Source organism: Ranitomeya variabilis, chromosome 3, assembly GCF_051348905.1.
Source record: "Ranitomeya variabilis isolate aRanVar5 chromosome 3, aRanVar5.hap1, whole genome shotgun sequence".
In the NCBI taxonomy this organism is placed as follows: domain Eukaryota; kingdom Metazoa; phylum Chordata; class Amphibia; order Anura; family Dendrobatidae; genus Ranitomeya; species Ranitomeya variabilis.
The window spans coordinates 676,841,036-676,865,633 of NC_135234.1; the positions used below are offsets into that span (position 1 = coordinate 676,841,036).

At 44.5% G+C, this 24,598-nt stretch overlaps 1 protein-coding gene and 1 long non-coding RNA gene across 6 annotated transcripts in view; one reads left to right on the forward strand and one right to left on the reverse strand.

Annotated features, from left to right (window-relative positions):
* Positions 1-24,598, forward strand: part of LOC143816966 (uncharacterized) — a 96,624-nt gene that overhangs the window by 50,380 nt on the left and 21,646 nt on the right. The gene's annotated exons all lie outside the window — the stretch shown is intronic.
* AMHR2 (anti-Mullerian hormone receptor type 2) overlaps positions 1-24,598 on the reverse strand; it is a 127,833-nt gene that overhangs the window by 29,156 nt on the left and 74,079 nt on the right. The window lies entirely within an intron of this gene.

Consider the following 24,598-nt stretch of genomic DNA (forward strand, 5'->3'; position numbering starts at 1 on the left):
GGGCGCATGCGCAGTGCGCCCGCCATCTGCTGCCATCTGCCGGCCGGCAGGAGAGACGAGTTGGGGCTAAAATTAGGGTTAGGGTTAGGGTTAGGGTTAGGGCTAGGGTTAGGGTTAGGGTTAGCGTTAGGGCTAGGGTTAGGGCTAGGGTTAGGGCTAGGGTTGGGGCTAAATTTAAGGTTAGGGTTAGGGTTAGGCTACTTTCACACTAGCGTTTTTTGGCTTCCATCGCAATGCGTCGTTGGAGAAAAAAACGCATCCTGCAAAAGTGCTTGCAGGATGCGTTTTTTTCTCCATTGACTTGCATTAGCGACACATTGCGACGGATTGCCACACGTCACATCCGTCGTGCGACGGATGCGTCGTGCTTTGGCGGACCGTCGGCACAAAAAACGCTACATGTAACTTTTTTTGTGCGACGTGTCCGCCATTTCCGACCGCGCATGCGCGGCCGGAACTCCGCCCCCGCCTCCCCGCACCTCACAATGGGGCAGCGGATGCGTTGAAAAAACAGCATCCTCTGCACCCGTTGTGCGGCGCTTACGCTAGCGTTGGTACGTCGGCCCGACACACTGCGATGGGCCGAGTACGACGCTAGTGTGAAAGTAGCCTTAGGCTTCTTTTACACTTGCGGCGGTACGGGGCGGTCGCAATGCGTCAGCCCGACGTACTGACGCACGTTGTGAAAATTGTGCACAACGTGGGCAGTGGATGCAGTTTTTCAACGCATCCGCTGCCCAGTCTATGTCTTGGGGAGGAGGGGGCAGAGTTACGGCCACGCATGCGTGGAAATGGCGGACGCGACGTACAAAAAAAAGGTTACATTGAACTTTTTTTGTGACGACGGTCCGCCAAAACACAACGGATCCAGTGCACGATGGACACGACGTGTGGCCATCCGTCGGTAATACGTCTATGGGCAAAAAAGGCATCCTGTGGGCACATTTGCAGGATCCGTTTTTTGTCCAAAACGACGGATTGTGACGGATGCCACACGACGCAAGTGTGAAAGTAGCCTTAGGGTTAGGGTTGGGGCTAAAGTTAGGGCTAGGGTTAGGGTTAAATTTAGGGTTAGGATTGGGGATAAAGTTAGGGTTAGGGCTAGGGTTGGGGCTAAAATTAGGGTTAGGGTTGGGGCTAAAGTTAGGGATAGAGTTGGGATTAGGGTTAGGGTTTGGATTAGGGTTGGTATTAGGGTTACGGTTGGGATTAGGGTTACGTTTGGGATTAGGGTTGGGATTAGGGTTAGGGTTGGGATTAGGGTTAAGGTTAGGGTTGGGATTAGGGTTAGGGGTGTATTGGGATTAGGGTTAGGTTTGAGGTTAGGGTTGAGATTAGGGTTAGGGGTGTGTTGGATTTAGGGTTTTGATTAGGGTTATGGTTAGAGTTGAGATTAGGGCTGTTTTGGGGTTAGGGTTGTGATTATCGTTAGGGTTGTGATTAGGATTATGGATCGGGTTGAGATTAGGGTTAGGGGTGTGTTGGTGTTAGGGTTGGAGGTAGAATTGGGGGGTTTCCACTGTTTAGGTACATCAGGGGGTCTCCAAACACGACAGACAATTTTGCGCTAAAAAAGTCAAATGGTGCTTTCTCCCTTCTGAGCTCTGCCGTGCGCCCAAACAGTGGTTTACCCCCACATATGGGGCATCAGCGTACTCGGGATAAATTGGACAACAACTTTTGGGGTCCAATTTCTCCTGTTACCCTTGTGAAAATAAAAACTTGGGGGCTAAAAATCTTTTTTGTGGGAAAAAAAATATTTTTTTATTTTCACTACTCTGCATTATAAACTTCTGTGAAGCACTTGAGCATTCAAAGTTCTCACCACATACCTAGATAAGTTCCTTAGGGGGTCTAGTTTCCAAAATTTGGTCACTTGTGGGGGGTTTCTACTGTTTAGGTACATCAGGGGCTCTGCAAACGCAACATAACACCCACAGACAATTCTATCAAAGTCTGAATTCCAAAATGGCGCTCCTTCTCTTCCAAGCTCTGCCGTGTGCCCAAACAGTGGTTTACCCCCACATTTGGGATACCAGCATACGCAGGACAAATTGGAGAACAAATATTGGTGTCCAATTTCTCTTGTTACCCTTCTGAAAATAAAAACTTGGGGGCTAAAAAATCTTTTTTGTGGAAAAAAAAAATATTTTCTATTTTCACTACTCTGCATTATAAACTTCTGTGAAGCACTTGGGCATTCAAAGTTCTCACCACATATCTAGATAAGTTCCTTGGGGGGGTCTATTTTCCAAAATGGGGTCACTTGTTGGGGGTTTCTACTGTTTAGGTACATTAGGGGTCTGCAAACGCAACATAACGCCAGCAGACAATTCTATCAAAGTCTGCATTCCAAAACGGCGCTCCTTCCCTTCCGAGCTCAGCCATGCGCCCAAACAGTGGTTTACACCCACATATGGGGTACCAGCATACTCAGGACAAATTGGACAACAACTTTTGGGGTCCAATTTCTCTTGTTACCCTTGTGAAAATAAAAACTTGGGGGCTAAAAAATCTTTTTTGTTAAAAAAAAAAATATTTTTTATTTTCACGACTCTGCATTATAAACTTCTGTGATGCACTTGGGCATTCAAAGTTCTCACTACACATCTAGATAAGTTCCATGGGGGGTCTAGTTTCCAAAATGGGGTCACTTTTGGGGGGTTTCTACTGTTTAGGCACATCAGGGGCTCTCCAAACGCGACATGGCGTCCGATCTCAATTCCAGTCAATTTTGCATTGAAAAGTCAAATGGCGCTCCTTTGCTTCCGAGCTCAGCCATGCGCCCAAACAGTGGTTTACCCCCACATATGGGGTGTTGGCGTACTCAGGACAAATTGTACAACAACTTCTGGGGTCCATTTTCTCCTGTTACCCTTGGTAAAATAAAAATTTGGAGGCAAAAATCATTTTTGTAGAAAAAATGCGATTTTTTTATTTTCACGGCTCTACGTTATAAACTTCTGTGAAGCACCTGGGGGTTTAAAGTGCTCACCACACATCTAGATAAGTTCCTTAAGGGGTCTAGTTTCCAAAATGGTGTCATTTGTGGGGGGTTTCCACTGTTTAGGCACATCAGGGGCTCTCCAAACATGACATGGCGTCCGATCTCAATTCCAGCCAATTCTACATTGAAAAAGTAAAACGACACTCCTTCTCTTCCAAGCTCTGCGGTGCGCCCAAACAGTGGTTTACCCCCACATATGGGGTATCGACGTACTCAGGAGAAATTGCACAACAACTTTTGTGGTCTAATTTCCCCTGTTACCCTTGTGAAAATAAAAATTTGGGTGCAAAAAGATAATTTTTGTAGAAAAAATGCGATTTTTAATTTTCACGGCTCTACGTTATAAACTTCTGTGAAGCACTTGGGGGTTCAAAGTGCTCACCACACATCTAGATAAGTTCCTTAAGGGGTCTAGTTTCCAAAATGGTATCACTTGTGGGGGGGGTTTCCACTGTTTAGGCACATCAGGGGCTCTCCAAACGCGACATGGCATCCGATCTCAATTCCAGGCAATTCTGCATTGAAAAAGTCAAACGGTGCTCCTTCACTTCCAAGCTCTGTGGTGCGCCCAAACAGTGGTTTACCCCCACATATGGGGTATCGATGTACTCAGGAGAAATTGCACAACAACTTTTGTGTTCTAATTTCTCCTGTTACCCTTGTGAAAATAAGAATTTGTGGGCGAAAAAATCATTTTTGTGAAAACAAATGCGATTTTTTTTATTTTCACGGCTCTACGTTATAAACTTCTGTGAAGCACTTGGGGGTTCAAAGTGCTCACCACACATCTAGATAAGTTCCTTAAGGGGTCTAGTTTCCAAAATGGTGTCACTTGTGGGGGGTTTCCACTGTTTAGGCACATTAGGGGCTCTCCAAACGCGACATGGCGTCCGATCTCAATTCCAGCCAATTCTGCATTGAAACAGTCAAACGGCGCTCCTTCACTTCCAAGCTCTGCGGTGCACCCAAACAGTGGTTTACCTCCACATATGGGGTATCGGCGTACTCAGGAGAAATTGCACAATAAAATTTGTGGTTAAATTTCTGTTTTTACACTTGTGAAAATTAAAAAAAATGGTTCTGAAGTAAAATGTTTGCAAAAAAAAGTTAAATGTTCATTTTTTTCTTCCACATTGTTTCAGTTCCTGTGAAGTACGTAAAGGGTTAATAAACTTCTTGAATGTGGTTTTGAGCAGCTTGAGGGGTGCAGTTTTTAGAATGGTGTCACACTTGGTTATTTTCTATCATATAGACCCCTCAAAATGACTTCAAAGGTGATGTGGTCCCTAAAAAAAACATGGTGTTGTAAAAATGAGAAATTGCTGGTCAACTTTTAACCCTTATAACTCCCTAACAAAAAAAATTTTGTTTCCAAAATTGTGCTGATGTAAAGTGGACATGTGGGAAATGTGTTTTATTAACTATTTTTCGTGACATATCTCTCTGATTTAAGGGCATAAAAATACAAAGTTTGAAAATTGCAAAATTTTAAAAATTTTCGCCATATTTCCATTTTTTTCATAAATAATCGCAAGTAATATCGAAGAAATGTTACCACTGACTTGAAGTACAATATGTCACGAAAAAACAATCTCAAAATCAGCGGGATCCGATAAAGCGTTCCAGAGTTATAACCTCATAAAGTGACAGTGGTCAGAATTGTAAAAATTGGCTCGGTCATTAAGTACCAAATTGGCTCTGTCACTAAGGGGTTAAGGTAGGTGGGTAATCATGTTTTCATACAGGGCCCAGCAGGTTTGGATTTCTTTTTCCCTTAATAATAAAATCCTCAATTTAAAAACTGCATTTTGAGCTTACCTGTGTTAGCTTTGTGTAATATATACATTTGTTTGGTGATCTGAAACATTTAAGTGTGACAAACATACAAAAGAACAGGAACAAACACTTTTTCACACAACTGTATATAGGCTATAAAAAGTAATGTATGCAAATTTTCATGCAATCTAGAAGGGAACATATTCTCACACATCACATTCTAAGTGTTCTTTTCACAGATCAGTAACACATATAACACTTTAATTTACACAGCCTTAATACTACTTTGGTACTCAGGTGTAAACAGATGAATAATTTCAGAGAAATGGTGGGAGAGATACAAAAGTATATTAGAATTATATGTGGTTGTTGAAAAAGGGGAGGAGATGTTAAGGTTAAAAAATCATATGCTACTCATTAACCATCACACGCACTTCCAAAGCGTTCTTTATCAACCAGATCAAAAATACTTATTTTTAGAAATGTGTTTTCTGCTACAAATCCATGTCTGTTCTTTCAATGCTATCAATAACCTTGTAGTGATATCTAGTCCTTTCATTGGCACACTGAAACACATTTTGGAATTTGAATTTTCCAGGCAGCCATATATGCCATTTTTGGTTCATTGTCAAAACTACACATAGAGATTATGACAATAATTAATCGATTACCAGGTTTTTAATAAATAGATTGCAGTGAAAGCATATCTGGTATTCTATTTTGGGCCAACATGAGAAAATGAAAACTCTACGTAATGTGCTATGCTATTGGAGGCATAAAGAGCTAGATTAACCCCTTCACCCCAAAGCCTGTTTTCACCATCCTGACCAGGCCAATTTTTACAATTCTGACCATTTACTTTATGAGGTCATAACTCTGGAACTCGTCAATGGATCCCACTGATTCTGAAACTGTTTTCTCGTGCCATATTGTACTTTATGACAGTGCTAAAATTTATTTGATATGACTTGTGAAAAAAATTAAAATTTGGCAAAAATTTTGACAGTTTTGCAATTTTCAAATTTTGTATTTTTATGCTCTTAAATCAGAGAGTCATATCGCACAAAATAGTCAATAAATAACATTTCCCACATTTCTACTTTACATCCGCACAATTTTTGAAACATAGTTTTGTTTTGTTAGGAAGTTATAAAGGTTAAATTTGACCAGCGATTTCTAATTTTTACAACAAAATTTACAAAACCATTTTCTAGGGACCACCTCACATTTGAAGTGACTTTGAGGGGGGACCTTATGACAGAAAATACCCAAAAGTGACACCATTCTAAAAACTGTACCCCTCAAGGTGCTCAAAACCACATTCCAGAGGTTTAATTAGCCCTTCAGGTGCTTCAAAGAAATTTTTGGAATGTTGAAGGAAAAAATAAATATTTACTTTTCTTTCACAAACATTTTCCTCAAGACCTAATTTTTTTTACTTTTGCAAGGGTAAGAGGCGAAAATGGACCATACAATTTTGTTGTGCAATTTCTACTTAGGATGCCGATATCTCATATGTGGGGAAAATCTACTGTTTGGACACGCGGATGGGCACGGAAGGGAAGGAGCGCCATTTCACTTTTTTAATGTAAAATTTGCTTGCATAAGAACATCATGTCATATTTGGAGAGCCACTTATGTGCTTATACAGTGGAAACTCCCAACAAGTGATACCATTTTGGAAACTAGACCCCTTAGGGAACGTATATAGATGTGTATCGAGCACCTTGAACCCACAGGTGCTTCACAGAAGTTTTAACTCCCTCCCTTTGATGTGGGCTTCGGCACTGAGCCCACATCTTTTCCGGCAAATATCAGCTGTTTTGAACAGTTTACATGTGCCTCTAACAGCTGCGGATGGAATCGCGATTCACTTGCGGCTGTTAACTGATTAAATGCTGTTGTCAAACTCTAACATCGGCGTTTAGCACGCACTTCCGGCAAGCGCGTCGGAAATCCCACCCATCGGCGCCTGTGTCACATGACCTCGGGTTGACGATGGGATGGCATGACAACCAGAGGTCTCCAACAGATCTCTATGGTTGTCACTGCCGGATTGCAATGAGCGCCGGCCGGTGGTCAGCACTCATAGCAAGTAAGCAATTCTGCTACATACAGGCGATCTGATCATCGCCTGTATGTAGCAGTGCCGATCGTCTCCCATGGAGACTATTGAAGCATGCCAAAAGTAAAAAAAATGTTTTTAAAATATATATACCGTATATACTCGTGTATAAGCTGAGATTTTCAGCACAATTGTCCAGAACGCTGGCGGGGGAGGAAGAGTGGCGTAGCAGCGGCTGTGACACAGTGACAGCTGCATCTGCAACCGCCGACTATCAGAAGACATTATACTCACCCTCCATCGCTGCATCTCCGTCCCTGCATGTCTGTTGTCACGGTGCCAGCAGCTCTCCTCTCCTCTGCTCAGCGGTCACGTGGTACCGCTCATTAAGGTAATGAATATGGATGTGTCTCCACTTAATGAGTGGTACCACGTGACCGCTGAGCAGAGGAGAGGAGAGCCGCCGGCGCCATGACAATGGAGATGCAGGGACGGAGATGCAGGCGCGAGGAGGATGAGTATGACAGGGGGGGGGCAATGTGTGCCATGCATACAACCAACCAGGGGAAGGGGGAGCTGAGCCATGAGGGATGGGGGAGCTGAGAAATGCAGGACCAGGGGAGCTGAGCAATGCAGGACCAGGGGAGCTGAGCAATGCAGGACCAGGGGAGCTGAGCAATGCAGGACCAGGGGAGCTGAGCAATGCAGGACCGGGGAAGCTAAGCAATGCGGGACGAGGAGAGCTGAGAAATGCGGGACCGGGGGAGCTGAGCAATGCGGGACCGGGGGAGCTGAGCAATGCGGGACCGGGGGGCTGGGAAATGCGGGACTGGGGGAGCTGAGCAATTCAAGATTGGGGGAGCTGAGCAATGTGGGACCGGGGGAGCCAAGACAGGACAGAGGAAGCCACATACCAGGACATGACTGGGGAGCCCCATACCAGGACAAGTCAGGGGGAGCCACGCAGAGCAAGACAGGACAGGGGGAGCCACGCATAGCAGGACAGGGATGAGGAGACAATACATACTCAGCTTATACTCGAGTCAATAATTTTACCCAGTTTTCCGTGACAAAAGTAGGTGCCTCGGCTTATATTCGGGTTGGCTTATACTCGAGTATATACGGTATATAAAAATATTTATAAAAGATCAAATCACCCCCCTTTTACCCCATTCAAAATAAAACAATAAAAAAAATCAATCATAGACATATTTGGTATCGCCGCATTCAGAATCACCCAACCTATCAATATAAAAAAAGAATTAACCATATCGCTAAACAGCGTAATGAGAAAAAAAAAGTAAAAACGCCAGTATTACGATTTTTTGGTCAATGCAATAAAGGGTGATCAAAAGATCGTATCTGCACCAAAATGGTATGTTTAAAAACGTCAGCTCAGCACGCAAAAAATAAACCCTCACACAACCCAAGATCACGAAAAATAGAGACGCTACGGGTCTCGGAAAATGGCGCATTTTTTTTTTTAACAAACTTTGGATTTTTTTTTCACCACTTAGATAAAAAAGAACCCAAACATGTTTGATGTCTATGAACTCATAATGACCTGGAGAATCATAATAGCAGGTCAGCTTTAGCATTTAGTGAACATAGTAAAAAAGCAAAACAAAAAACAATTGTGGAATTGCACTTTTTTTTGCAATTTCACCGCTCTTGGAATTTTTTTTTCCTGTTGTCCAGTATATGATATGTTAAAATCAATGGTGTCATTCAAAAGTACAATTCGTCCCACAAAAAACAAGCCTTCACGTGGCCATATTGACTAAAAAATAAAAAAGTTATGGCTCTGGGAAGATGGGTAGCAAAAACGAAAATACACCCTGGAGTTAAGGGGTTAAAAAATATATATTTTTTTTTACATTGCCCCATCCTGGAATATCTCCTGTATAGTGTCAGATTGCTGATCTGATACTCTGCAATGCTTTGCATTGCAGAGTATCACATCAGTGTCTGACAGGCAGGGAAGGAGGCATGTCAGCGCCTGCTCTTAGCAAGCGCTCACAAGCCACTTTCCCTGCAGGACTTGTGGCTGGGGGGTCTCCATCATCAGGACCACACGATCGGATTGTGTTGTCCTGATGGAAGTGTGCAGGGAACTCATTCCCTGCACAATGCTCGTCTATGTCGCTGTCACTACTGACAGTGGCATAAGAGAGGTTAAATGCCCGCGATCGGTGCTGCCTGCTTAGCAGTATATGTACGGCACATGTCGGGTTAAATGCAAAAATCCATGTCCTTTTGACCCTCAAACCCTCTCCAATTTATCCGAAATGACTACATACAGTTAGATCCATATATATTTGGACAGAGACGACATTTTTCTAATTTTGGTTATAGACATTACCACAATGAATTTTAAGCAAAACAATTTAGATGCAGTTGAAGTTCAGACTTTCAGCTTTCATTTGAGGGTATCCACATTAAAATTGGATGAAGGGTTTAGGAGTTTCAGCTCTTTAACAAGTGCCACCCTGTTTTTAAAGGGACCAAAAGTAATTGGACAATTGACTCCAAGGCTATTTCATGGACAGGTGTGGGCAGTCCCTTCGTTATGCCATTCTAAATTAAGCAGATAAAAGGCCTGGAGTTGATTTGAGGTGTGGTGCTTGCATTTGGAAGGTTTTGCTGTGGAGTAAACATGCGGTCAAAGGAGCTCTCCATGCAGGTGAAACAAGCCATCCTTAAGCTGCGAAAACAGAAAAAAAAAACATCCGAGAAATTGCTACAATATTAGGAGTGGCAAAATCAACAGTTTGGTGCATCCTGAGAAAGAAAGAAAGCACTGGTGAACTCATCAATGCAAAAAGACCTGAGCGCCCACGTAAGACAACAGTGGTGGATGATCACAGAATAATCTCCATGGTGAAGAGAAACTTCTTCACAACAGCCAACCAAGTGAACAACACTCTCCAGGAGGTCGGCGTATCAATATCCAAATCTACTATAAAGAGAAAACTGCATGAAAGTAAATACAGAGGGTTCACTGCACGGTGCAAGCCACTCATAAGCATCAAGAATAAAAAGGCTAGACTGGACTTTGCTAAAAAAAACAACTAAAAAAGCCAGCACAGTTCTGGAAGAACATTCTTTGGACAGATGAAACCAAGATCATCCTCTACCAGAATGATGGAAAGAGAAAAGTATGGCGAAGGCGTGGTGCAGCTCATGATCCAAAGCATAGCACATCATCTGTAAAACACAGCGGAGGCAGTGTGATGGCTTGGGCATGCATGGCTGCCAGTGGCACTGGGTCACTAGTGTTTATTGATGATGTCACACAGGACAGAAGCAGCCAAATGAATTCTGAGGTATTCAGACCCACACTGTGTGCTCAGATCCAGCCAAATGCAGCCAAACTGATTGGTCGTCGTTTCACACTACAGATGGACAACGACTCAAAACATAAAGCCAAAGCAACCCAGGAGTTTATTAAAGCAAAGAAGTGGAATATTCTTGAATGGCCAAGTCAGTCACCTGATCTCAACCCAATTGAGCATGCATTTCACTTGTTAAAGACTAAACTTCAGACAGAAAGGCCCACAAACAAACAGCAACTGAAAACCACCGCAGCGAAGTCCTGGCAGAGCATCAAAAAGGAGGAAACACAGCTTCTGGTGATGTCCATGAGTTTAAGACTTCAGGCAGTCATTGCCAACAAAGGGGTTTCAACCAAGTACTAGAAATGAACATTTTCTTTAAAATTATTTAATCTGTCCAATTACTTTTGGTCCCTTTAAAAACAGGGAGGCACATGTTAAGGAGTTGAAACTCCTAAACCCTTCATCCAATTTTAATGTGGATACCCCCAAATGAAAGCTGAAAGTCTGAACTTCAACTGCATCGGAATTGTTTTGTTTAAAATTCATTGTGGTAATGTCTATAACCAAAATTAGAAAAATGTTGTCTGTGTCCAAATATATGTGGACCTAACTGTATCTACAAATCCCATTTTTCTTTTAGCATAGTCCATTCATATCCAAGATTGGCAATAATCCTTTACAAATTTTGAAGGCTCTGGGAAGGGGTGTAACTACAATAGATGCAGGGGTTGCTATTACACCTGGGCACTGGAGCCTAAGGAGCCCAAAAAGTCCCTTTGGCCTATGTGAAAAGACCAGTACTAGGGTTGAGCGACTTTGACTTTTTTAGGGTCGAGTCGGGTTTCGCGGAACTCGACTATCTCAAAAGTCGGGTCGAGTGAAATCGGCCGATTATCTCGTAAAGTCGGGATCGGCCGAAACACGAAACCCAATGCAAGTCAATGGGGCAGCATAGTCGGCAGTGAGTGGGGGCCAGGAAAACACCTAGAGTGCCCATTTTAATGGCAAAAACATCCATTCTTGTTAATGAAGCTTGTCAATCTTAATTTCCCTTATAATAATAGTTAGGCATTGGAAATTGGGGGTCATTTGGCTAAAGTTGTTGGGGGTAGGGCTGGTTCAAGTATTTTGTGGGCCCAGGAAATCTGGACCACGTCACGGCAGTGGCGCAGGGAGAGGTAAGTATTTCAACTTTGCAAGTGCTGTGATCCTGAGCAAGCAGGGGGGGCCCACTCTTTGGCATTGGCACTGGCACAGGGCCCCTCAAAGTACGGCGGTGTGTTTGCACGGCGGGGGCGCCTCCCACCGGCAGCGACACTTTTGCGTACTATGAGGGGCCCTGTGCCAGTGACGTCGCCAACGAGTATTCCCCCCCCCCACCTGATGAAGGAACCAGCACTTTCATCTGCACCTTCCTCTTTGTCCCCGTGTAAGGTGGTATAGTATGCGGGAAGGGGAACCTGACTTTCAGCAGGGACACATTCTGGCTGTGTAGCATGCAAGGGGAATGTAGTGGTCTGGGACCTGGGTCAATGTACCAGCAGACTTATGTAGCACTGGCTGGGCAATGGGCACGATGAGGAGGAAACACAGATATAGGCCCAAACAATAAAGTTGGCTAAATGCAGTTCAAAAGTTTTAACAGGACTAACCAGGCGGCATTGCTTTGTTCAGTGAAGGAGAACTGTAATGAGAGGCTGACACAGTGAGTAGGCCCAAATAAGTAAGTAGGCTAAATGCAGTTCAAAATTGGTAACAGTAGTAAACAGGCGGCACTGCTATGTTCAGTGGAGGCGAACAGCAAGGAGCGGCAGACACCGTTAGTAGGCCCCAACCAAACTAGTAGGCCTAATGCAGTGTTATCTAAACAACTACTTAATGAGAGCCTGAAGGTTGAAGCTCAGACAAGGAAACCTGGAGGAGAACACCCAGGAGGAGGAGAACACCCAGGAGGAGGAGAACACCCAGGAGGAGGAGAACACCCAGGAGCGGCAGACACCGTTAGTAGGCCCCAACCAAACTAGTAGGCCTAATGCAGTGTTATCTAAACAACTACTTAATGAGAGCCTGAAGGTTGAAGCTCAGACAAGGAAACCTGGAGGAGAACACCCAGGAGGAGGAGAACTCCCAGGAGGAGGAGAACACCCAGGAGCGGCAGACACCGTTAGTAGGCCCCAATCAAACTAGTAGGCCTAATGCAGTGTTATCTAAACAACTACTTAATGAGAGCCTGAAGGTTGAAGCTCAGACAAGGAAACCTGGAGGAGAACACCCAGGAGGAGGAGAACACCCAGGAGGAGGAGAACACCCAGGAGCGGCAGACACCGTTAGTAGGCCCCAACCAAACTAGTAGGCCTAATGCAGTGTTATCTAAACAACTACTTAATGAGAGCCTGAAGGTTGAAGCTCAGACAAGGAAACCTGGAGGAGAACACCCAGGAGGAGGAGAACACCCAGGAGGAGGAGAACACGCAGGAGCGGCAGACACCGTTAGTAGGCCCCAACCAAACTAGTAGCCGAAATGCAGTTTCCTATTTTTAAAAATAGCCCGAAAGCCTGAAGATTGAAGCTAGTCGTGTAGGAGAACAGCAAGCAGCGGCACACACCGCTAGTAGGCCCCAACCAAACTAGTAGCCCAAATGCAGTTTCCTATTTTTTTAAAAAATCCCGAAAACCTGAATTGAGGACAATTTGAATTAGGGACTGCAGACAGACTTAGTAGGCTGTCCCCTGTGGACCATGCATCCAACACATTAACCCATTGTGCCGTAATGGACACGTAACCTTCCGTGGCCATGCCTACAGGTCCATGCGTCTGTTGTCAGGTGCACCTTTGTACTCACAGATTGCCAGAGTGCATGGACAATGCGGTCTTTTACATGCTGGTGGAGGGCTGGGATGGCTTTTCTTGCAAAAGAAGTGTCGACTGGGTAGCTCATAGCGTGGTACAGCGTAGTCCATCATGGCTTTATTAATATTAAATAAAATTAAAAAATAGGCTCTATGAACTTTAAAATAGGTTCCAGGGGTACACGGGCAGCATTGATGTGGTCAGTGGAGGACTATTAGAAGGAGGGAGCGCAGACAGACTTAGTACGCCTACAATTAAAAAAAGTGGCTATATGCACTTTAAAATAGGTTCAAGGGGTACACGGGCAGCATTGGTGTGGTCAGCGGAGGACGATTGCAAGGAGGGACCGCAGACAGGCTTAGTAGGCCTAAAATAAATAAAAATAGGCTCAAGGCACTTTAGAGTTATCTCGCAGGTGTACACAGGCAGCATTGGTGTGGTCAGCGGAGGACAGACTTACTAGGCCTAAAATAAAAAAGCAGGCTCTATGCAGTTTTAAATAGGTTACATGGGTACACATGCAGCATTGGTGTGGTCAGCGGAGGACGATTGCAAGGAGGGACCGCAGACAGACTTACTAGGCCTAAAACAAATAAAAATAGGCTCAAGGCACTTAGAGTTATCTCGCAGGGGTACATAGGCAGCATTGGTGTGGTCAGCGGAGGACGATTGCAAGGAGGGACCGCAGACAGGCTTAGTAGGCCTAAAATAAATAAAAATAGGCTCAAGGCACTTAGAGTTATCTCGCAGGGGTACACAGGCAGCATTGGTGTGGTCAGCGGAGGACGATTGCAAGTAGTGTCTGACACAGTTTGTACTCCCAAAAAATAAATAGATGTTAATGTCTCGCAAAACAACAAAACAAAAAAACAAAAGTGTGGCATACTTAGGTACAGGGGTGGGCTCCTCTGCTGAGTTTCAGACATACTAATTTGGCACTAAGTATTTACTGGTGTCAATATAGGACACTGACCCTGACTATTTTAACTAGCATCATACATGTAACAAATTGGTAATGTCAGTGCCAGGCATTGAAGGATGTCAGCGCATAGACTAAAAACATTGTTGGAGCTGTGAGAGATAATTTTGCACGTGGTAGAGCACAGTTTGAGCTGGGGGGGGGGGAAACTCTCTTGTGGCCGGCGGTACAGGCGTTGGTTGTCTGACGATGGTTGCGCGCCACCACCGCCAGAGACACTTTATTGTACTATGAGGGACCCAGTGGCAGTGCCGTCGACCAAAAGCGGGCACACCCACCTCTTCAGACAAACGGCACTCTAACGGGTGCTTGCGCCAAGTGGCGAGACCATGGCCCCGTGGGGGGAGTTTTCCCATTTAGGGAGGTGTAAACATGTCGTATGCTAGACAAACAGCTGCTGCAAATTAAGAGATTGGAACACTCAGTAAGACCAGTCCACAAGCAAGACCTTTTTATAGGAAAGCTAGGTGTCAGCCGGGAAAGGTGGGGCAAAATAATTTGAAATTCAGGAGTGGTTCATTTTAATGAAGGTTAGATCATCAACATTTTGGGTAGCCAGACGAGTCCTTTTTTCGGTTAATATTGAACCAGCAGCACTGAATACTCTTTCTGATAGCACACTAGCTGCTGGGCAAGCAAGCTCCTGCAATGCATATTCTGCCAATTCAGGCCAGGTGTCTAATTTGGATGCCCAGTAATCAAATGGGAATGACGGTTGAGGGAGAACATCGATAAGGGCTGAAAAATAGTTAGTAACCATACTGGACAAATGTTGTCTCCTGTCACTTTGAATAGATGCTGCTGTACCTGTCCTGTCTGCGGTCATTGCGAAATCACTCCACAACCTGGTCAGAAAACCCCTCTGTCCAACGCCACTTCTGATTTGTGCACCTCTAACACCTCTGCCCTGTAGCCCCCTGCAGCTCGTGTGAGAACCATCACCGGCGCTGTGTGCTGGAAATGCCTGAATCAAACGGTCTACAAGAGTTGCTTGTTTGGTTGCTAATATTTGTTTGAGGTTCTCATGTGGCATAATATTTTGCAATTTGCCTTTATAGCGAGGATCAAGGAGGCAGGCCAACCAGTAATCGTCATCGGTCATCATTTTAATAATGCGTGGGTCCCTTTTGAGGATACGTAAGGCATAATCTGCCATGTGGGCCAAAGTTCCAGTTGTCAAATCTGCGGTTGTGCTGGTTTGAGGGGCAGTTACAGGCAAATCTACGTCACTTGTCTCCCTCAAAAAACCTGAACCCGGCCTTGCCACGCCACCAATTTCCATTGGCCCCGGAGAAGCTTCCTCATTTAACCCCTTCCTGACATCTGACGTACTATCCCGTCGAGGTGGGGTGGGCCCGTATGACCGCCGACGGGATAGTACGTCATACGCGATCAGCGGCGCTCACGGGGGGAGCGCCGCCGATCGCGGCCGGGTGTCAGCTGATTATCACAGCTGACATCCGGCACTATGTGCCAGGAGCGGTCACGGACCGCCCCCGGCACATTAACCCCCGGCACACCGCGATCAAACATGATCGCGATGTGCCGGCGGTGCAGGGAAGCATCGCGCAGGGAGGGGGCTCCCTGCGGGCTTCCCTGAGCCCCCCGCAGCAACGCGATGTGATCGCGTTGCTGCGAGGGTCTTACCTCCCTCCCTGCAGCTCCCAGACCCGGATCCAAGATGGCCGCGGATCCGGGTCCTGCAGGGAGGGAGGTGGCTTCACAGACGCCTGCTCAGAGCAGGCACTGTGAAGCAGCCTGCACTTTCCTCAGATCGGTGATCTGTCAGAGTGCTATGCAAACTGGCAGATCACCGATCTGTATTGTCCCCCCCTGGGGCAAAGTAAAAAAGTTAAAAAAAAATTTTTCCAAATGTGTAAAAAAAAAAAAAAAAAAAAAATTCCAAAATAATGAAAAAAAAAAAAAAATATTATTCCCATAAATACATTTCTTTATCTAAATAAAATAAAAAAAACAATAAAAGTACACATATTTAGTATCGCCGCGTCCGTAACGACCCAACCTATAAAACTGCCCCACTAGTTAACCCCTTCAGTAAACACCGTAAGAAAAAAAAAAAAAAAACGAGGCAAAAAACAACGCTTTATTACCATACCGCCGAACAAAAAGTGGAATAACACGCGATCAAAAAGACGGATATAAATAACCATGGTACCGCTGAAAACGGCATCTTGTCCCGCAAAAAACGAGCCACCATACAGCATCATCAGCAAAAAAATAAAAAAGTTATAGTCCTGAGAATAAAGCGATACCAAAATAATAATTTTTTCTATAAAATAGTTTTTATCGTATAAAAGCGCCAAAACATAAAAAAATTATATAAATGAGATATCGCTGTAATCGTACTGACCCGACGAATAAAACTGCTTTATCAATTTTACCAAACGCGGAACGGTATAAACGCCTCTCCCAAAAGAAATTCATGAATAGCTGGTTTTTGGTCCTTCTGCCTCACAAAAATCGGAATAAAAAGTGATCAAAAATGGTCACGTGTCCGAAAATGTTACCAATAAAAACGTCAACTCGTCCCACAAAAAACAAGACCTCACATGACTCTGTGGACCAAAATGTGGAAAAATTATAGGTCTCAAAATGTGGAGACGCAAAAACTTTTTTGCTATAAAAAGCGTCTTTTAGGCTGGTTTCACACTTGCGTTTTTATCTGCATGCGTTTTTTAAAAAAACGCATGTGTGAAAAAACGCATGTAAACGTGGTAAAACGCATGCGTTTTTAGACGCATGCGTTTTTATAGAAAAACACAAGAAAACAAACAAAAAAAAAAAACCCTACCCCTAACCCTACCCCTAACCTGAAATACGTGGCACTAAAATATACGTTTATATACGTATATAAGTGCCACGATATTTCAGTGGCCACGTATATAAGTGCCACGTATATAAGTGCCACGTATATAAGTGCCACGTACTTAAGTGCCACGTACTTAAGTGCCACGTACTTAAGTGCCACGTACTTAAGTGCCACGTACTTAAGTGCCACGTATTTACGTGCCACGTATTTACGTGCCACGTATTTACGTGCCACGTACTTAAGTGCCACGTACTTAAGTGCCACGTACTTAAGTGCCACGTATTTACGTGCCACGATATTTCAGTGCCACGTATAACCACATAGTTATAGTATTTATAGTACGTGGCACTGAAATACGTGGCACTGAAATATCGTGGCACTGAAACACGTGGCACTGAAACACGTGGCACTGAAACACGTGGCACTTAAATATGTGGCACTTAAATATGTGGCACTTAAATACGTGGCACTTAAATACGTGGCACTTATGACTGTCAGAAAATGTTCATTAAACGGTTAGAGGTGAGGTTAGGGGTAGGGTTAGGGTTACCGTTGGGATTAGGGTTAGGGGTGTGTTTGGGTTAGGGTTTCAGGTAGAATTGGGGAGTTTCCACTGTTCAGGCACATCAGGGGCTCTCCAAACGCGACATGGCGTCCGATCTCAATTCCAGCCAATTCTGCGTTGAAAAAGTAAAACAGTGCTCCTTCCCTTCCGAGCTCTCCCGTGCGTCCAAAAAGGGGTTTATCCCAACATATGGGTTATCAGCGTACTCGGGACAAATTGAACAACAACTTCTGGGGTCCAAGTTCTCTTGTTATCCTTGGGAAAATAAAAATTTGGGGGGCTAAAAATCATTTTTGTGGGAAAAAAATATGTTTTATTTTCACGGCTCTGCGTTGTAAACTGTAGTGAAACACTTGGGGGTTCAAAGTTCTCACAACACATCTAGATAAGTTCCTTGGGAGGTCTAGTTTCCAATATGGGGTCACTTGTGGGGGGTTTGTACTGTTTGGGTACATCAGGGGCTCTGCAAATGCAACGTGACGCCTGCAGACCAATCCATTTAAGTCTGCATTCCAAATGGCGCTCCTTCCCTTCCGAGCTCTGTCATGTGCCCAAACAGTGGTTACCCCCCACATAGGGGGTATCAGCGTACTCAGGACAAATTGGAAAACAACTTTTAGGGTCCAATTTATTCTGTTACCCTTGTAAAAATACAAAGCTGGGGGCTAAAAAATCATTTTTGTGAAAAAAAAAAAGAATTTTTATTTTCACGGCTTTGCGTTACAAACTGTAGTGAAACACTTGGGGGTTCAAAGTTCTCACAACACATCTAGATAAGTTCCTTGGGAGGTCTAGTTTCCAATATGGGGTCACTTGTGGGGGGTTTGTACTGTTTGGGTACATCAGGGGCTCTGCAAATGCAACGTGACGCCTGCAGACCAATCCATTTAAGTCTGCATTCCAAATGGCGCTCCTTCCCTTCCGAGCTCTGTCATGTGCCCAAACAGTGGTTACCCCCCACATAGGGGGTATCAGCGTACTCAGGACAAATTGGACAACAACTTGTAGGGTCCAATTTATTCTGTTACCCTTGTAAAAATACAAAGCTGGGGGCTAAAAAATCATTTTTGTGAAAAAAAAAAAGAATTTTTATTTTCACGGCTTTGCGTTACAAACTGTAGTGAAACACTTGGGGGTTCAAAGTTCTCACAACACATCTAGATAAGTTCCTTGGGAGGTCTAGTTTCCAATATGGGGTCACTTGTGGGGGGTTTGTACTGTTTGGGTACATCAGGGGCTCTGCAAATGCAACGTGACGCCTGCAGACCAATCCATTTAAGTCTGCATTCCAAATGGCGCTCCTTCCCTTCCGAGCTCTGTCATGCGCCCAAACAGTGGTTACCCTCCATATATGGGGTATCAGCGTACTCAGGACAAATTGGACAACAACTTTTGGGGTCCAGTTTATTCTGTTACTCTTGTAAAAATACAAAAGCTGGGGGCTAAAAAATCATTTTTGTGAAAAAAAAAAAAGAATTTTTATTTTCACGGCTCTGCGTTATAATCTGTAGTGAAACACTTGGGGGTGCAAAGCTCTCAAAACACATCTAGATAAGTTCCTTAGGGGGTCTAATTTCCAAAATGGTGTCATTTGTGGGGGGTTTCAATGTTTAGGCACATCAGGGGCTCTCCAAACGCAACATGGCGTCCCATCTCAATTCCAGTCAATTTTGCATTGAAAAGTCAAATGGCGCTCCTTCCCTTCCAAGCTCTGCCATGCGCCCAAACAGTGGTTTACCCCAACATATGGGGTATCTGCGTACTCAGGACAAATTGCACAACGTTTTTTGGGGACCAATTTCTTCTCTTACCCTTGGGAAAATAAAAAATTGGGGGCGAAAAGATCATTTTTGTGAAAAAATATGATTTTTTATTTTTACGGCTCTGCATTATAAACTTCTGTGAAGCACTTGGTGGGTCAAAGTGCTCACCACACATCTAGATAAGTTCCTTAGGGGGTCTACTTTCCAAAATGGTGTCACTTGTAGGAGGTTTCAATGTTTAGGCACATCAGGGGCTCTCCAAACGCAACATGGCGTCCCATCTCAATTCCAGTCAATTTTGCATTGAAAAGTCAAATGGCGCTCCTTCACTTCCGAGCTCTGCCATGCGCCCAAACAGTGGTTTACCCCAACATATGGGGTATCTGCGTACTCAGGACAAATTGCACAACATTTTTTGGGGACCAATTTCTTCTCTTACCCTTGGGAAAATAAAAAATTGGGGGCGAAAAGATCATTTTTGTGAAAAAATATGATTTTTTATTTTTACGGCTCTGCATTATAAACTTCTGTGAAGCACTTGGTGGGTCAAAGTGCTCACCACACATCTAGATAAGTTCCTTAGGGGGTCTACTTTCCAAAATGGTGTCACTTGTAGGGGGTTTCAATGTTTAGGCACATCAGGGGCTCTCCAAACGCAACATGGCGTCCCATCTCAATTCCAGTCAATTTTGCATTGAAAAGTCAAATGGCGCTCCTTCCCTTCCAAGCTCTGCCATGCGCCCAAACAGTGGTTTACCCCAACATATGGGGTATCTGCGTACTCAGGACAAATTGCACAACATTTTTTGGGGACCAATTTCTTCTCTTACCATTGGGAAAATAAAAAATTGGGGGCGAAAAGATCATTTTTGTGAAAAAATATGATTTTTTATTTTTACGGCTCTGCATTATAAACTTCTGTGAAGCACTTGGTGGGTCAAAGTGCTCACCACACATCTAGATAAGTTCCTTAGGGGGTCTACTTTCCAAAATGGTGTCACTTGTAGGGGGTTTCAATGTTTAGGCACATCAGGGGCTCTCCAAACGCAACATGGCGTCCCATCTCAATTCCAGTCAATTTTGCATTGAAAAGTCAAATGGCGCTCCTTCCCTTCCAAGCTCTGCCATGCGCCCAAACAATGGTTTACACCCACATATGGGGTATCAGCGTACTCAGGACAAATTGTACAACAACTTTTGCAGTCTATTTTCTCCTGTTACCCTTGGTAAAATAAAACAAATTGGAGCTGAAATAAATTTTGTGTGAAAAAAAATTAAATGTTCATTTTTATTTAAACATTCCAAAAATTCCTGTGAAACACCTGAAGGGTTAATAAACTTCTTGAGTGTGGTTTTGAGCACCTTGAGGGGTGCAGTTTTTAGAATGGTGTCACACTTGGGTATTTTCTATCATACAGACCCCTCAAAATGACTTCAAATGAGATGTGGTCCCTAAAAAAAAATGGTGTTGTAAAAATGAGAAATTTCTGGTCAACTTTTAACCCTTATAACTCCCTAACAAAAAAAAATTTTGGTTCCAAAATTGTGCTGATGTAAAGTAGACATGTGGGAAATGTTACTTATTAAGTATTTTGCGTGACATATGTCTGTGATTTAAGGGCATAAAAATTCAAAGTTGGAAAATTGCAAAATTTTCAAAATTTTCGCCAAATTTCCGTTTTTTTCACAAATAAACGCAAGTTATATCAAAGAAATTTTACCACTATCATGAAGTACAATATGTCACAAGAAAACAATGTCAGAATCGCCAAGATCCGTTGAAGCGTTCCAGAGTTATAACCTCCTAAAGGGACAGTGGTCAGAATTGTAAAAATTGGCCCGGTCATTAACGTGCAAACCACCCTTGGGGGTGAAGGGGTTAAAAAATACTCATCCCCATCATCCTCCTCCTCTTCGCCCGCTACCTCGTCCTGTAGACTGCCCTGACCAGACAATGGCTGACTGTCATCAAGGCTTTCCTCTTCCTCGGCTGCCGACGCCTGCTCCTTTATGTGCGTCAAACTTTGCATCAGCAGACGCATTAGGGGGATGCTCATTCTTATTATGGCGTTGTCTGCACTAACCAGTCGTGTGCATTCCTCAAAACACTGAAGGACTTGACACAGGTCTTGTACCTTCGACCACTGCACACCTGACAACTCCATGTCTGCCATCCAACTGCCTGCCCGTGTATGTGTATCCTCCCACAAATACATAACAGCACGCCTCTGTTCGCACAGTCTCTGAAGCATGGGCAGTGTTGAGTTCCACCTTGTTGCAACATCGATGATTAAGCGATGCTGGGGAAGGTTCAAAGACCGCTGATAGTTCTGCATACGGCTGGAGTGTACGGGCTAACGGCGGATATGCGAGCAAAGTCTGCGCACTTTAAGGAGCAGGTCGGGTAACCCCGGATAACTTTTAAGGAAGCACTGCACCACCAGGTTTAAGGTGTGAGCCAGGCAAGGAATGTGTTTCAGTTGGGAAAGGGCTATGGCAGCCATGAAATTCCTTCCGTTATCACTCACTACCTTGCCTGCCTCAAGATGTACAGTGCCCAGCTATGACTGAGTTTCTTTCTGCAAGAACTCGGACAGAACTTCTGCGGTGTGTCTGTTGTCGCCCAAACACTTCATTGCCAATACAGCCTGCTGACGCTTGCCACTAGCTGTCCCATAATGGGACACCTGGTGTGCAACAGTGGCAGCTGCGGATGGAGAGGTTGTGCGACTGCGGTCTGTGGACGAGCTCTCGCTTCTGCAGGAGGACGTGGAGGAGGAGGAGGGGGGGCGAACGCCTACAGCCAACTGTTTCCTAGACGGTGGGCTAGGCAGAACTGTCCCAATATTGCTGTCCCCTGTGGACCCTGCATCCACCACATTCACCCAGTGTGCCGTGATGGACACGTAACGTCCCTGGCCATGCCTACTGGTCCATGCATCTGTTGTCAGGTGCACCTTTGTAGACACAGATTGCCTGAGTGCATGGACGATGCGCTCTTTAACATGGTGGTGGAGGGCTGGGATGGCTTTTCTCGAAAAGAAGTGTCGAATGGGTAGCTCGTAGCGTGGTACAGCGTTGTCCATCAGCGCTTTGAAAGCTTCTCTTTCAACTAACCGGTAGGGCATCATCTCTAATGAGATTAGTCTAGCAATGTGGGCATTCAAACCCTGTGTACGCGGATGCGAGGATGAGTACTTCCTTTTCCTGACAAGAGTCTCATGTAGGGTGAGCTGGAGATCGTGGAACTAGCGGTGGTGCCGGTGGACATGGCAGACTGAGAGAGGGTTGGAGATGGTATTCTTGCCGGTGCCCTACATGCAGTGTTTCCTACTACGAACCTGGTGATTCCCTGACTGCTTTGGCCTGGCGACGAAAGCTGCATAGATACTGCAGGTGGTGCGGGAAATGGTGGGCTTACAGTGAGGGAAGGGATGTAGCGTTGCTGACTAGCTTCATTGGCCGAGGGTGCTGCAACCTTTAGGGACGTTTGGTAGTTAGTCCAGGCTTGCAAATGCATGGTGGTTAAATGTCTATGCATGCAACTTGTATTTAGACTTTTAAGATTCTGACCTCTGCTTAAGGTAGTTGAACATTTTTGACAGATGACTTTGCGCTGATCATTTGGATGTTGTTTAAAAAAATGCCAGACTGCACTCTTTCTACTATCGGATACCTTTTCAGGCATTGCAGACTGAGCTTCTTTAACCGGATGGCCACGCTGTCCTCCAACTGGTTTTGTTTTTGCCACGCGTTTTTGGCCAGATACGGGCCCGGCAGATGGAACCTGTTGTGATGTTGATGCCTGCTGCGGCTCCTCCTCCTCCGCTTCAGAACTACTGCCGCCTGCACCCTGTTCCCCCAATGGCTGCCAATCGGGGTCAACAACTGGGTTATCTATGACCTCCTCTTCTATCTCGTGTGCAACTTCGTCTGTGTCACCGTGTAAGCCGGTGGTATAGCGTTTGTGACGGGGCACCATAGTCTCAGCTGGGTTTGATTCTGGCTCAGTACACTGCGAGGGCAATGTTCTGGTCTGAGTCAAAGGAACAGCATAGTAATCTGGCTGTGGCTGTGCATCTGTGCACTCCATGTCCGATTCAACTTCTAATGGGCATGGCCTGTTAACTGTTTCACTGTCTAACCCAGGAACGGTATGTGTAAAGAGCTCCATGGAGTAACCGGTTGTGTCGCCTGACGCATCCTTCTCTCTTGTTCTGGGTGAAGAAGACAAGGAAGCGACTTGTCCCTGACCGTGAACATCCACTAACGACGCGCTGCTTTTACATTTAGCACTTTCAGAAGAGGAGGCAAAAGAGCTAGAGGCTGAGTCAGCAAGGAAAGCCAAAACTTGTTCTTGCTGCTCCGGCTTTAAAAGCGGTTTTCCTACTCCCAGAAAAGGGAGCGTTCGAGGCCTTGTGTAGCCAGATGACGAACCTGGCTCAACAACTTGAGACTTAGGTGCTGTATTGCTTTTACCACGACCACCTGATGCTCCACCACCACTACCATCATTACCAGCTGACAATGACCGCCCACGGCCACGACCTCTTCCACCAGACTTCCTCATTGTTTGCAAAACGTAACCAAAGTAACGGTATTTGTTACTGTAAAACAACTTATAAGGTGAACTCAAACTTCTGTAGGATTTATATATACCTTTATAGGTGGCTGACACTGAAAGGAAAATCAGGCCCAATGTTACACACTAGGTTTTCTGTGCCCCAATAATTTGAGACAGATGGCACACACAGGACCGGCACTCAAGCTGAAATGCCAATCTTAATCTCCCACTATTTTTTTTGTTTTCAGGGAGAATTAAAAAAAAAAAAAATTCCCAGTATGACACACTAGGTTTTCTCTGCCCCAATAATTTGAGGCAGATGGCACACACAGGACCGGCACTCAAGCTGAAATGCCAATCTTAATCTCCCATTTTTTTTTTTGTTTTCAGGGAGAATTAAAAAAAAAAAAAATTCCCAGTATGACACACTAGGTTTTCTGTGCCCCAATAATTTGAGACAGATGGCACACACAGGACCGGCACTCAAGCAGAAATGCCAATCTTAATCTCCCACTATTTTTTTTTTTTCAGGGAGAATTTAAAAAAAAATAAACAATTTCCCAGTATGACACACTAGGTTTTCTGTGCCCCAATAATTTGAGACAGATGGCACACACAGGACCGGCACTCAAGCAGAAATGCCAATCTTAATCTCCCACTATTTTTTTTGTTTTCAGGTAGAATTTAAAAAAAAAAAAAAAAAAAGGGACTGTCTTACAATTACTATCTCCCTGCAGTAATCTCAGCAAGGTATGGCAGGCAGCAATAACAAGGAGTGGACAGCTGCACAAAAAAACCAAAAGTGTGGACAAACAAGCAAGATAGCTGTGCAGAAAGGAAGGAACAACAGGATTTGTGCT